The 14,040-nt window shown below is 40.1% G+C and overlaps 1 protein-coding gene across 7 annotated transcripts in view; it reads left to right on the forward strand.

Annotated features, from left to right (window-relative positions):
• Positions 1-4,409: 4,409 nt before the first annotated feature.
• The window catches only part of LOC134284008 (sphingosine kinase 2-like), an 83,216-nt gene continuing 73,585 nt past the window's right edge, over positions 4,410-14,040 (forward strand). For 2 of the 7 annotated variants that reach the window (XM_062853437.1, XM_062853440.1), the window contains exon 1: positions 4,410-4,831. The gene's annotated coding sequence lies outside the window, so the exon portion shown is untranslated. Of the gene's footprint in view, positions 4,842-14,040 lie in introns of all 7 variants that reach the window. The other 5 variants (XM_062853442.1, XM_062853443.1, XM_062853441.1 and 2 more) reach the window with 3 other exon arrangements.

Genomic DNA, 14,040 nt, shown 5'->3' on the forward strand with positions numbered 1-14,040 from the left:
ATAATCAGTAGTGAAATTACAATTAAAAACAATTTATTTACGGTACGTTTTATTGTTTGAAACCATTCATGTACCATACAATGTACGGTATATTTAAACCCACGTACCAGTATTTTGAACAATTCATTAACAATAAAATGTATGGTTTTGCAAAAAAATATATATGGAGAAAAATATTTTTTTATATTGTTACGATACTTAACAACCCGTATAGTATATTGTAAAAATCTTATTTACAATTCACGGTATGGGTGTCTACATTACATCTTATTGTTTTTGTATTTTTATTTTTACAGTGGTGTCTATTGTAAAAATATGGTTCTAAATAATACTGTTACAATACAACGTTCGGTTTTTCTACTGTATTTTTTATTCGGGTAACTTCCACATGACACAATTTCTGTCTGGTCATGGGTGCTTTAAACAGTACTTGTACAGATTCGGCCATGCCAGTTCACCGATCTGTCCTGAGTGTCGGGACACAGAAGAAACACCGGAGCACGTCATCTTCAGTTGTCCAAGGTTCGCGCATTCGCGAGGAGAAATGGCAGCAATTGTCGGCGTCGACGTAAATGTGGAAAATATCGTCGAACGTATGTGCAGCGACGAAGAAAAGTGGAACGTAGTTAACAGGACTGTAGTTCAGATCATGGTTGTACTACAGCAAAGTTGGCGGGAGGAACAACGATCGGTTTCGGGAGACATTCCTTCGCCGGGAAACTCTCTGACGGAGTAGAGCCGAGGGCTAGTAGAGTAGAACGCGTCGTAGCACCGGTCTGGGTCGTCGGAGCGCCAGTGAACCGGACGCCAGGACCCACCGGCATCGCTGGAGTGACTTCGGCACCCTGCCGGTAAGTTCGTAATGTCCGCAAGGCGTAGAAGATGTCTGCCTCCGGGCGGGTCTGCGCTGAATGGCGAAAAATGTAGGAAATTAACAAATTACTAACAGGAGCTAAATGGTTCAGCATGACGCATGTTGCTTGCTGATTGGCGAAACCTAACAAATTAACAAGAGCTAAATGGCTTAGCATGGAGGTAGCGAAAGAGCATAGAAAATTTTAACAATAACAGCGTAGAATAACAAATTGGTGATGGTGCACAAGGCACATAACGCCTCCCCTCCGAAGAAATACTGCATGGTGGTACCGGAGGGGAATTTAAGGTGGAGGTGAACTAGGAGAGTGTTTTTAGTGGGTAGGCGCACATTCGAATCCCACACAGCGTCTTTTGAAGATTTTTGGACTCCTAGAATAAAAAAAAAAAAAAAAAACACACACACACACTCACACACACACACACACACACACACACACACACACACACACACACACACACACACACCACACACACACACACACACACACACACACACACACACACACACACACACACACACACACATACAAACATTTGCTCAATTCGTCGAGCTGAGTTGATTGGTATGTGTGACTCGGCCCTGCGGGCCTCGGATAGAAAGTCGGTTTTCCAAGCGTTATTTATATCCTGCTTATGGGTGTAAGAAGGGTAAAAAGTGTTACGTTTTGGGTGGTGACAAACTGTTGGGGGCACGCACCTTGAGGTGGGGCATTGCGACCTCTGGCATTTTCCGTTTTGAATTCTGATGAAATACCAGGTGGCTCCATCTTACTATTTACGGCAGCAAATGGAAGGTGTATGAGGCGGATGGTAGTTAATATTCTATATTTTATTCTAATATATTATATAATAGTTAATATATCTTTCAAAGATTGTTTTGAGTAACTTCAATAACGTAACGACGTAACACTTTGAACATTTTTCGATTGAAATCGTGGTCACGGAAACACGCTAAATGTTAAAAGGATTGAGTTTAGCTAACCATGAACTAGGGTGATTCAGGTAATTTGGACAGACAGTTACGCGTATATATTTTGGACATTTCCATTTGATTTTGCTGTAAATGTCCGAAATATGTACGCGTAACAAGACGCGTAACGGTCCGTCCAAAATACTTGAATTACCCTAGGTGGCGGTAGTGGGCAAAAGACAAACTCGAACAAAAACGATGCGAGCGGATGGGTCAACTATAAATGTTTTAAATATTATGTTTCCAGTTCAAAACCGAATTAGCGACATTTTTTCTTCTACTTCCGCTGCTTTTGCCTTGCGTTAAACACAATGTCGGAAGTGGGGCGCTGTATTGTACACCTGGTATTCAATACAGCGCCCCACTTCCGACATTGTGTTTAACGCAAGACAAAAGCGGCGGAAGTAAAAAAAAAAATGTCGCTAATTCGGTTTTGAACTGGAAACATAATAGATCGTTAAATCGGTGTACAATGGAAAAGATTAGCCTTACCTTAGACTAACTTCAAGACCTGAAAGTACCGACAAATAAACAATTGAATTATGATTGTCCAATTATATTCATTACTGTGTATTTTTTCCGCGTAATGGGTTGTTTAACGAAATAAATATAAAGGGTGAGTCGTTAATTATTGTGCCACCCTATCTTCAACTGATTCGCAAATTGTCTACAGTTAACGAAATGAAACCAAATTTTTACAGTAGTTTAGTATATGTATGTATTTCAACTTTTTGGTATAGGTTCAAATTTAGGATGCGTTTTAGTGAAATTCACGACATTTTCAATTAACGCCCTCCATGTGGACATGTTCAGGCTCCACTTGAAACAAATAATTAAAGATCTCTGGTTTGTTTATACGCATGATGCCTGATTTTCACCTAGCTCCAAGCTTATGTTTCACTGACAACCATTCCTGAAACCTATTGACGAACAATAAGATGATCCGATAATGTATAATCATTAATTGTTCCAGGGCACGATACCATGTTTTTAGATTTTAGCATGTGATTGTACAAGATCATTTTTAGAACTGTTAACTAAATTTATTCTATACCGACCGAAATATCACTGATAACTGCTCAGTTCAATATATGTACACAATAGACTATAAGGAGAAACTGTGCAAAATTTGGTTGATTTTGGTGAAGTAGGAAAAAAGTTACGTTAGTTTGAAAATGGCACAATAATTATCGACTCACCCTTTAGTCATTTTCTTTAGCCAAATCGAAAGAGATCATTTTTCTAAGTATAAGGTGACTTTATTGCGTTCCAATTCCTTTGTTTTGATGATTAAATAAACAATTTAATTTCCGTGGATAGAATGACAGTTCAATCGTAGTGACAGTTCACCCCGAACAAAAAATTTTTCCCATACAAACTTTAAATGCATTTTAAAAATAGTTCCCGGGCACCAAAAATGGTGAAATTCTGGATTTCGACAAGTTTTTTTTAAAACACGCGCAAAACAGTCAGGACCACATCTAACTGACTTGATTTTTTTACGACGTTTTTTGAAATAACGCGTTTTTACGACGGTTTTTGAAATAACGCAGTTTTTCTTGCCCGTTGCGAAGAACTATAGATTCTGACGCAAAAAAAAAAATGATTAGCCCTTAAATGCGCAATGTTGTTTTAAAACAACATACCTAAAAACGCTCCAAAATAATTGACCTTCACTTTTTTATTAATTATTAATTTATTTTTTAAATCAGTTTTTTATTGTCGTGCGCCTTTAAGGGTTAGGCTCATTTTCAGCGAAGGTGCATTATAAATGTGTGTTTACAATGCAAAACTTTCACCAAATGTGTACTTAACAACATAGTGTAAAATATTCATCAGGACGTGGTCTGGTTTTATATCTGTGGGCCCACGCAAGAAAAATCCACGCAACAAATTTTCGCGCAGGAGGAATCTCCGCAATCTACGACGTTTTTTTTTTAAATAACGCGGTACCATTACCGTCGTAAAAAAAACTTCAGTGTAATTCGACCATTCGAACCGAAACCCCGCATATGATTAGCCCTTAAATGCGCAATGTTGTTTTAAAACAACATACCTAAAAACGCTCCAAAATAATTGACCTTCACTTTTTTATTAATTATTAATTTATTTTTTAAATCAGTTTTTTATTGTCGTGCGCCTTTAAGGGTTAGGCTCATTTTCAGCGAAGGTGCATTATAAATGTGTGTTTACAATGCAAAACTTTCACCAAATGTGTACTTAACAACATAGTGTAAAATATTCATCAGGACGTGGTCTGGTTTTATATCTGTGGGCCCACGCAAGAAAAATCCACGCAACAAATTTTCGCGCAGGAGGAATCTCCGCAATCTACGACGATTTTTTTTTAAATAACGCGGTACCATTACCGTCGTAAAAAAAACTTCAGTGTAATTCGACCATTCGAACCGAAACCCCGCATATTACGCCCGTTACACCGCCCATGTGACGGATCCCACTTTTGACGTTTTCTCCGATTCTCTTTTGTTTCGCTCACTTCGTGTTGTTTACTTTTGTTAAGCGCACGACGACGCTTCCACCCCCGCGTACCACCCACATCCCATCCGGCGCAGACTCCTTTTGTTGCTGCATCGGAACGCGTTCTCCCCGTCCGTGCCGTGCCGTGGTGGTCGACGACGGTGTTGTTCGAGTGCGAAACAGATTACGTTTTTTTCGCGATTCGTCAGTGGTCGGAGCTAGCGTAGTGAACGAAACGAACGACGTCGGAGTCGGTCGGATCGGATCGGAGAACCAGAACGTATTCTGCGACCGAACGTGTCGGACGTGTTGGATTCTGTGTTCGTTGTCGCGTGGTGTGTGAAAAGAAGTTCTTGCATACCCAGTTCTTCAGTGTTACAAGGTGCAGTTTACAATAGGAGGTGCCTTTCCCCGAAAAGGAATTCCCGTTTTATTCCAATCACGGGTGGATATCCGGATATAGAATTAGTGGACAGGGGACGAGATATCAGTGGTTTTGGAAATCAGGTGATTTAAAGTGTGTGCAGAAGAAGAATACTTCGAAGAATGGGGCTGAGACGCAACTAGAGGGAGAAAGCGTGTCCGTCCATTTGTGTCTCCCGGAGGAATGCAAGAAAAGATGGTGAAGGATGAAAAAAAATATTAGCACTCGAATTTGATGCGCGAGGTGTTGTTTATTCATGAGCGTGTTGAGAACGGGAGCCAAGAAGAACGCTGTGCCAGGCCGCTGCTTAGATAACACCCCAGGGAAATCGCGGCATGATTTGGAATGAGGACGGAGAGTGGTGTGCCCGGGACACAGCCGGAAGTGTTCCGCAGGGAGAGACTGAAGATTCAGATGATTCTAGATTACGATGTGTCCGTGTTTCATAGTGGACTATTAACACTTTGCTTTTTGTTCTTATGTTTAAAATCGGGGATTAGGAATCGCCTCACTGTCTGAAGATTGATTATTTTCCTAAAGTATGCCTATTAGCTATTAGCTTTATTAAAACGGTAACATAGGAATATGTTTTTGAAAGAAATTAGTCGAAATATCTCAAAAATCCAAAGAAATTCCTGGCAAAACCTTCAATAATATTCAAATATAAAAATTATGTATGAATTTCCAAAGAATCCCGTGCGGAATTATAACAGGAATTCCCATAGAATTTGTGAATAAATTTTCGTAGACATTTATTTTAGAGCTTCCAAACTTTTAGAAACCTTGCAATTTCTACTAAAACTTGAGCCGTAGTCTCTCCAGGATTTCTGCAAAAAATATACTAAGCAATCTTTCACGAATTTCTCCATGGACTGTCAAAAAAAAAAGACGGATCCTTCCGAAGCTGTCTCTGAATTTCTTAAAAAGTTCTCGGTAACTCTGCCAAAAATCTCTTGGAATTTGGTCAAACAAAATCTTCATAATTTCTGACGATATCCATCAAGGAAATTCTTAGGAAGCTTTAAACTCCATGAATTCTAGAAATTCCTTCAGGAGTGTTTTTGAAGATGCCGCCAGGAATTCTTCGAAAGAATTTAAAAAATCCCAAGCTGTTTCTCTAATAGATTTCTCAAGGAGATCACACACGAAGACGGGCTTGGTGGTCTAGTGGCTATCGCTTCTGATTCATATGCAGAAGGTCCTGGGTTCAATCCCTGGCCCGTCCCTTTCCTCCTACTTTGTATCTTTCTATATACTTTCTCCTAAAGTGTCTCGAGTATACCAAAGTGGAGAATCCTTGTCGTTTGTTTTGACAGGTCTCCTGCTCGATTGGAACTATGGGGATGACACTAGATCGACTGTTCCAATTTTGATGTTTCTCCTCTTTGTTTTATCCAGGCTCGTTACTTTCTCCCTCCTCTCTACATACCTATACAACTAATGTATATGCACATGTTCATAGCCATCGCTAGAACAGAAACGGGTTGTAAAAAGCCGTTTCCCTTTCTCCCAAATACTTTCACAGCACAGGGTCTCAATCCTATTAGATAACGCCTACAAGTTATGCAATCAAGCGAACTGTGCCGCACAGAATAATTAAAACACACAATTCTATCACCTTATCCCTTACCCTGGTATCCACACACCAATGTGTGAACCTTCTGCCAACCAAGTCCCACCAACACTCCGACATCCGCATGAATTTGTGCTGACGCAGAGGTATATTTGGTCAGATGTGGATACAAACGATTGCAATCATCACTTCCTTACCCTTCCCCACATTGACCTGCAACCTAACGTGACAGGCGCCATTTTCACCTAAAAATAGAAGATCACCAACGCTCACACACTGAAGATGTCTGTTAGTCCCCGGCAGATATCTCATTGGTTCCTTGTGTGAGTGTAGCTGGTCTGGCGATACTGCAGTAGCATCTAGGGCTTGTTCACAAATGTCATAACGTTGGAGGGGGTGGGTGGGTATCCTTCGTGGTGTTACAGCTCGAACAGAAAAAAAATCTCCCCATACAAATAGTGTTACGAAGGGGTGGGTGGGTGTCAGAAATGGCTAATTTTGGCGTTATGACATTTGTGAATGAACCCCTACGGGCGGTGAATCATGCTTAAGCCCAAGCTAGAATTCTCTGGGAGATCACACATGGATTTTCCCGTCCGTTCAAAGATCATACAGTACTTTTCACGGGAGTTCCTCCTAGAGCTCAATAATCCTTTGAAAAGATCATATATGATCCCGGCGAACAGATGTGTTCGAGACCAGCGGGATTGCGGCATCAGCGCGGCAAGAATTTGCATCCTTTGACAGATACGTATTTGGACTTCAACTGTAAGGTCGTCTTCAGTGTCCTGCAGAAACATCAGCGACCGTGTGTCTATTTCACACACTTTTTACTGAGAGCGGTTACGCCGGTAACGGGAAAGCATGCTTATCACGGCAGTAAGCACAATTTCTAAAGGAATCCTTAGAGAAATCCTTGGAGGTATGTATATCTGTGGAAGAATCCATAGAAAACCGCTAAAAATTTCAAGAGGAATCATTGAAAGGATTCCTGAAGAATTTACTCGAGCTATTCCAGAACGTAGGAATCTCGTAAGTAATTTTCTACAAACCTCTTGAGCTCCCGGATAAATCACTTCCATAATTTCTGAAGAAATCCCTATGGAAATACATATCTCAAGAAATTCCTAAAGGTATTCCTGAAAAATAAAATCCTGGAGTAATTCCTAGGAGCATTAGTGGAGGAATTCCTATTGGAAACTCTGAAGAAATCCCTGTTAGTATTCCAGATAAAATTCTCGATGAAATCCATGGATGAATTCCTGGAAAAAAGTTCTGGGGAGCATCTAAAGCAATTCCCGAAAGAATACAAGCAGAAATGGTTTGAGATATTTTAGCATAAAATCCCAGCAGAACCATCAGGAATTTTTGTATGAATCCTAAGAAGAAATTCTTACATAATCTGTAGGAAAATCCCTAGATAAATTCCTGGTTGAATCCACAAAGTTATTCTAAGAAGAATTATTGTAGATTTCTCTAAAGAAATTTATGGATGCATACCTATAGAGACGTAAATACCTGTAGGAATTCCTGGGAATAGTCCTGCAGGAATACCAGAAATAAATCTGTTGGAATCCCAGCAGGAGTTTCTGAAGGAATCCCAAGAAAAAAACATCCGGGGGTATAACTGGAGGAATGCCAGGAAAATTTCTTAGGGACTTATCTGAGGATTTTCTTATAAAAAAATCCGAGAGAATTTCTGGAGGAATTCCCGGAGCAACTTCTGGAGGAACACCAGCCGGAAATCCTAGAGGGTTCACAGCAAAATTTTTTAAAGGGTTCCCAATAAGAATTCTAGTAGAAAACCCTAGAAAAAATCTGGTGTAATCTTTGAAAAAATCCCTGCGAGATATTTCTGGAGGAATATTCAGAGATATCCTTAGGAGAATCCCAGATGAAACCCCTGGAAAAAATCCCAGCTGCAAATCTACCGCAAAAACTTCAGCATTGATTTTGTAACATTTTCCAGCAAGGGGCCGTTTATTAACCAATAGACCAAATTTTGGTCATCCAAGATTTCCCTTCCCCCTCGTAGACTTTCGTTCATACAAAAATTTGTAAGTTTAGGTAGACTTTTGTTAGACCTCTCGTCTCTACTCCTCCCTCCCAAAGTCTATGTGGTTTATGAACGAACCCTACATAATCCTGGAGAAATCCCCGGAGGCATCTCTGGAAAGAAGAAGCCAATTTTGCCATTTTTCATATTGGGACGGATATCAGTGAAAGAAGTGATTTCTACCCCACTGTCACATGTCTAGGGATATCCGACTTATATAGTCACATCAACTGGCAACGTTTTTGATGTTTGGTTGTTCCTTTCCCAGCTTGAGGGTATTAGGAGTTGCCGTTCGCTGATATCAGGTACCTGGGAACGAAAAATTGCCGGGGCTGGGAATCAATCCCGAGCAGGAACGGATAACTGACACATAACTACAGCATACCAAAGTCAGGTATCATACCAAGATGAGGTATTGGTCGGTTAGCCTGGTAATGAAAATAACTAATTTTGGTATTGTGTAAGTATTTATAAAATATCTCAACGAGTTATTGGTTTGGTGTTAAGGACTGCTTGAGGTATTATTTAATTATGGAAAAATCACTTTTTACCCGAGCAGGAGAAAATAGCTGAAGAATAACAAACTCAGGTATGGAAAACCCAATACCTACAACCTGGATGAGTTATTAATTAGCCCTGCATAAGAGGTAAAATACCTCAAATAATAACTGGAGTGTATTCTGTGCATAACTAGTGAATAATGACATCAGGTATTGCAATACCTAAATAATAATCGGCGAATTTTCTATACAAATAGCGATTTTTCCATAATTGAATAATATCTCAAGCAGTCCCGAGCAGGAACGAATAACTGACACATAACTGCAGCATACCAAAGTCAGGTATCATACCAAGACAAGGTATTGGTCGGTTATCCAGGTATTGAAAATAACTTACTTTGGTATTTTGTAGGTATTGATAAAATACCTCAACAAGTTATTGGTTTGATGTTAAGGACTGCTTGAGGTATTATAACTATATTATAACTATGCCACGGACCCCGATTTCAAGATTTTTGTAAGACTTAAAAGCATTACATATTTTTCAGTTACAGTCTTGTCAGGAACATTATTGTAATCATAGTAATCATACCTGATATGTTCTTGTTTAGATAACTGAATTAAATAATTATACCTGGAATGCTGTTTATAAGAAGTTACATCTGAAATTTGTCACAAAAATCACTGCCACAACTCCACAGGGAGCATCCATTTAGTACGTCACTCTAAAATTGAGTATTTTCGACCACCCCTACCACCCCCCCCCCCCTACGTACGGGGTTTTCCTACTTATTACATTCGTTGGACCCCCCTCTCCCCTAAAAGCGAGACGTACTTTATGGATGACCCCTTAAAAGAAATCATCTAGGGATTACTCCATGGATTGTTCAGAAGTCAAAATTCCTCCATGGACTTCGTCATAAATTCTCCAAACAAGTTCACTGAAACACCTGCTAGGACCTTACCTCACGGTTACCTTCCTTTTTTTACTTAAGGGCCTGTCCATAAACTACGTAGACTCTTAGGGGGGGACGACCCCCCGGCCAAAGTCTACGCTCCATACAAATTTCGCGGATCTCCAGTTAGCCTAGTGGTTAAGACTATGGATAGTCAATCCAGACAAAATTTTCCTCGACTCTCAAGGCATAGCGTATCATTGTAATTGCCTCACAATATACAAATTCATGCAATGGCAGGCAAAGAAAACTCTTTAATTAATAAGTGTGGAAATACTCAAAGAACACTAAGTTGGAGAGTAGGCAGGTCAAGTTTCAATGGAAACGTCGAGTCATAAAGAAGAAGAAGAAGAACATAAGCATCTTCACTTTCTTCTACAGATCTTCCGATGACTTAAAATTGTTTCTGTTTTTGTTTTTCTTTACAAATCATTGCATCTGTTGGATGTAATAATGTAAACCAAAATTAATGACCAAACGGCACTTGCAATCTCGGAGTTCGCTTTCTGTAACTCCCCGAACGCGGTGTTTGTTGCTTGCGCCGTGTGTTTATGTAATAGGCCGCGTGTACCAGACCAAACTTACCACCGTAGCTCTGGCTAGGCATCTATGAAAGGTGTACAGCAGCTGGTTTGCTTCCTGCTTCTTTCTCAATATATTCGAACGCGCGCGTTGTACTGTGCCGTCTGTGTTCATTGGAATGGTAAGGTGGCAATCATCTCCGATTGAGAAAGGCAATGTATGGTTCTGTTTTACACAGCTGGTTTACATTTGAAAACGATTAGATTAAGTTGTGCACTTTGCCCACGCATGTTTGTAGAGAATCACTTGCGGATCTGGGTCGGTAGGTTTGCCCGCAAAGTTCGTTGCCTTTTGGTAGAGTTAATTTGAGAAACTCATACGATGAACTCTGCGGTTGATGCAAATCTCGTTTAGTTCTGTATCATTTTGCCTAAGGACGTTTTAGAATAATGGAATGTGTCATAGAAAAAAACTTTGAATATGCCAAGTACGTATCCATTTCGCCAAACTGTTTTATGTCTAATAACTCTAATCCTCACAGTCTGATGAGACTGGTACACGAAAAATCACAAAACAAAATCACGTACAACACATTCGGAAGACCTGGGAATCCCGCAGACTGTAATTGATTTATAGTGTGGTTGTTCTCTAGCTCCATATTATTCCACGATTGCATCCATATTTATGAACTGCGGGATTTTCTAGATAAAATGATTTCATTCTCATCCTGCAACTGGAAAACACAACAGATTTCCTTCATAGATATAAGTTTCTTGTTTTGCCAATCCATCAACTGACAGAAGATTGCATTCTGCATTTGTAATTTAAATGAGCGTCTTAGTATAATGTTAAACAACTAGGGTAGCGAACCACTTGGGCAGTGGCCGGTATTTTGGGCACTCTTCGCTATAACTCAGTCAATTCCAAACCAATTGACTTGAAATTTTGTGCACGGCTAGATACTATACATATCTCATCGCATTCCAAAAATTGTGTTATAGTTATAGCGGAAAAGTGCCCAAAATAGGACCCCTGCCGAGATGGTTACACTTCCCTATTGCAAAACAACTCCTCTAATGGGCAACGACTTCTTTATTTAATTTTTATTGTAGAATGATTTAAATAACTACATAGTGTGACAAGTGTCTCAATATTAGATTACCTACTTTCGATATGCCAGCAGAACCGTAGTGTTGCTTTGATCCACGAACGCTTCTCCTCAACACGAGGCCTTAAATCTGCAGATCGCCCGAAGCTTGACCGTCTGTACTTCTTCTATTGGTTTAGTCGGCATATCACTCTCCATATATAACGTCCAAGTAACAATCTTGATTCTATTTGGTTTTATTTGTTTTTATGATAGTTTTATCGGAACATTGCATATTCTAGTTGATCATATCGTAGTTTCAGCTGAGTACAACTTCTTCTTCTTTCTTCTTTATGGCTCTACGTCCCCACTGCGAATTGGCTGGCCTCGCTTCAACTTCCACAGTTATCAATTGAAGGGCTTCCTTTGCCTGCCATTCCATGAATTTGTATATTGTGAGGCAAGTACAACCATACACTACGCCCAGGGAGTCGAGAAAATTTTCCCGACTGAAACGGGAATCGAACCCGCTGTCTCCGGATTGGCGATCTATAGCCTTAACCACTAGGCTAACTGGAGGCCCCTGAGCACAACTATTCTTCGCCAATATGTGGTTTTAAAAACACCTCCAAGATTACTTGAGGTTCAGTTCGTTAAACCATAAACACAACAAGAACTGTTGAACTTATTTTCAGTTTTATAAGGCTCTTGTAGTTATCTTCAACCATCCGATCTTGATCAAGAGCAACCGTTCTCGCATGAGAACAGTTTGGTACATGAAAAATACAAGAAAAAAGTCAAGCATCGGATTTTAATTCTCATCGTTCCATTATTGCTGCCAATCCTACCCGGAAACCCAACCGCGACGTGGTGCAGTGTCAAGTTCCTCCGGTTGCAGCATCCGCAATAAGGTGGGTTTGGTCATCCAGGTCGTCGATTCCCGTGCAATCGGGGTTCCAATCGATCTTCAAAATCAACAACTTCTTACCTGTTGGAAATGCTGACCGGAGGAATGAGGCACTGCACCGCATCAAGGCCGGTTATCGAAAAAGGTCTGCCTGGTTGGCAACAGTACCGGGATGATGATTAAATTCATCGGACGAGATTCACAAAATCCACCGCGGTGCGATAATTTATTATTTGTTTACAATTTGGCGTACATAATGTACGACGTTCTCGGTGGAGTTAACATAAACCTACATCAAGAACGATATAAACCAGAGTACTCTTAAGTAATACTTCTTACCCTTGCTTAAGATGAAATAAATTTAACCTTCCGTAACTCGCGCGGTTGGCTAACTGCGTCAGAACCACGCTAATGCTGAGTACAAAAAGCGAGATTTTTTCAACGTGTTGTACAAAATACAACAGCGCGATCGCTCGAGGGTTAAGACGTTCTTGATGGATGCCAACCAGGCTGCATTGAGAACGTTATAAATCCTAGTATTCTTGAGTTATGCTTCTAGCTCTGGCATGAGTTGAAAGAAATTTAAGACGATCTTATGGTGATGTTGATTAAAACCATAGATAATGGACCGACCGCACCGGCCTAGATTTCAATGGAAGCCATGTTGAGAAAACTCATGAACGATGTTCTCATGACCAGGAATAATATTTTTAAATATTTTATTAGTGTATTATAATGGAAGCGCGTTGCAATTTTTGAAAGTATCTTGCAACATATATACGATGAATTTTGCTTGGCATTTGGCATCCTTGTTACACCACGGAAATATTTCTAATTTGTGTAATAAATTAATCCCGATTACAATAATGGGTCATTTTCATTGTGTTTTTTTTTTTCAATTTAATTCACCAAACTTATTTGTCGACATAAAAGCTGCATCAGAAACAACACTGACAAATTATCGTTTATCGTGCACTTGTAGAATTCTACAAGGAGAGAGCAATTCGCCTTGAGGACAATTTGGGAAGTACAAGTTTTAAGAGACATTTAAAAACAACTCTCCAAGAGCATCTTAGGATTTGTCACGTCAACGTTAAGTCACGTTGTTGGCGACAGTAGCTCTTCCTCTCTGGCGCCACCAAAATGTTGGCGGCAGTAGCTCTTCCTCTCTGGAGCCACCATTTATTGACGACGGGGCACTTACCGTTGCGAAGGGAGACGGTATTCGATTCCGCGTGTGCCGATCAACAGGCAAGAGAAACGCACTGAATGAACTGTCGACGACCGAAATTACAGGGGATTGACAAAATGATCGGGACAGGCAAAATTTACACTTTTCAAAAAATGTTCAACTAGCTGTAACTTTTCGAAAAGAGCTTCAAATATTCTCATTTTTACTGTAAGTTCATCAACTAGTTGTGTATCCCTGGCCAAGTTCGCAGGGGTTGACGGTATTAAAGTGAAGGAGTTTCATTTTGATTATTGTAATGTAGTGTTCTTTAGTGAAACATATCACCTTTTTAACACTTTAATGCGCCTCCAACGGTTCATAACGAACCGGCTGCTGCAGATGGAGTATGGCTGATCATATGCATCAGACATGCTCGATAAACATGAAGGATCCGCCAGGGCTCATTAGAGTCTATTCCCATGAAATAGTTCCAAGTCGGTTGGATTTAAGAAGGTTTTGA

This window comes from Aedes albopictus, chromosome 2 (assembly GCF_035046485.1).
Source record: "Aedes albopictus strain Foshan chromosome 2, AalbF5, whole genome shotgun sequence".
NCBI classification, from domain to species: Eukaryota; Metazoa; Arthropoda; class Insecta; order Diptera; family Culicidae; genus Aedes; species Aedes albopictus.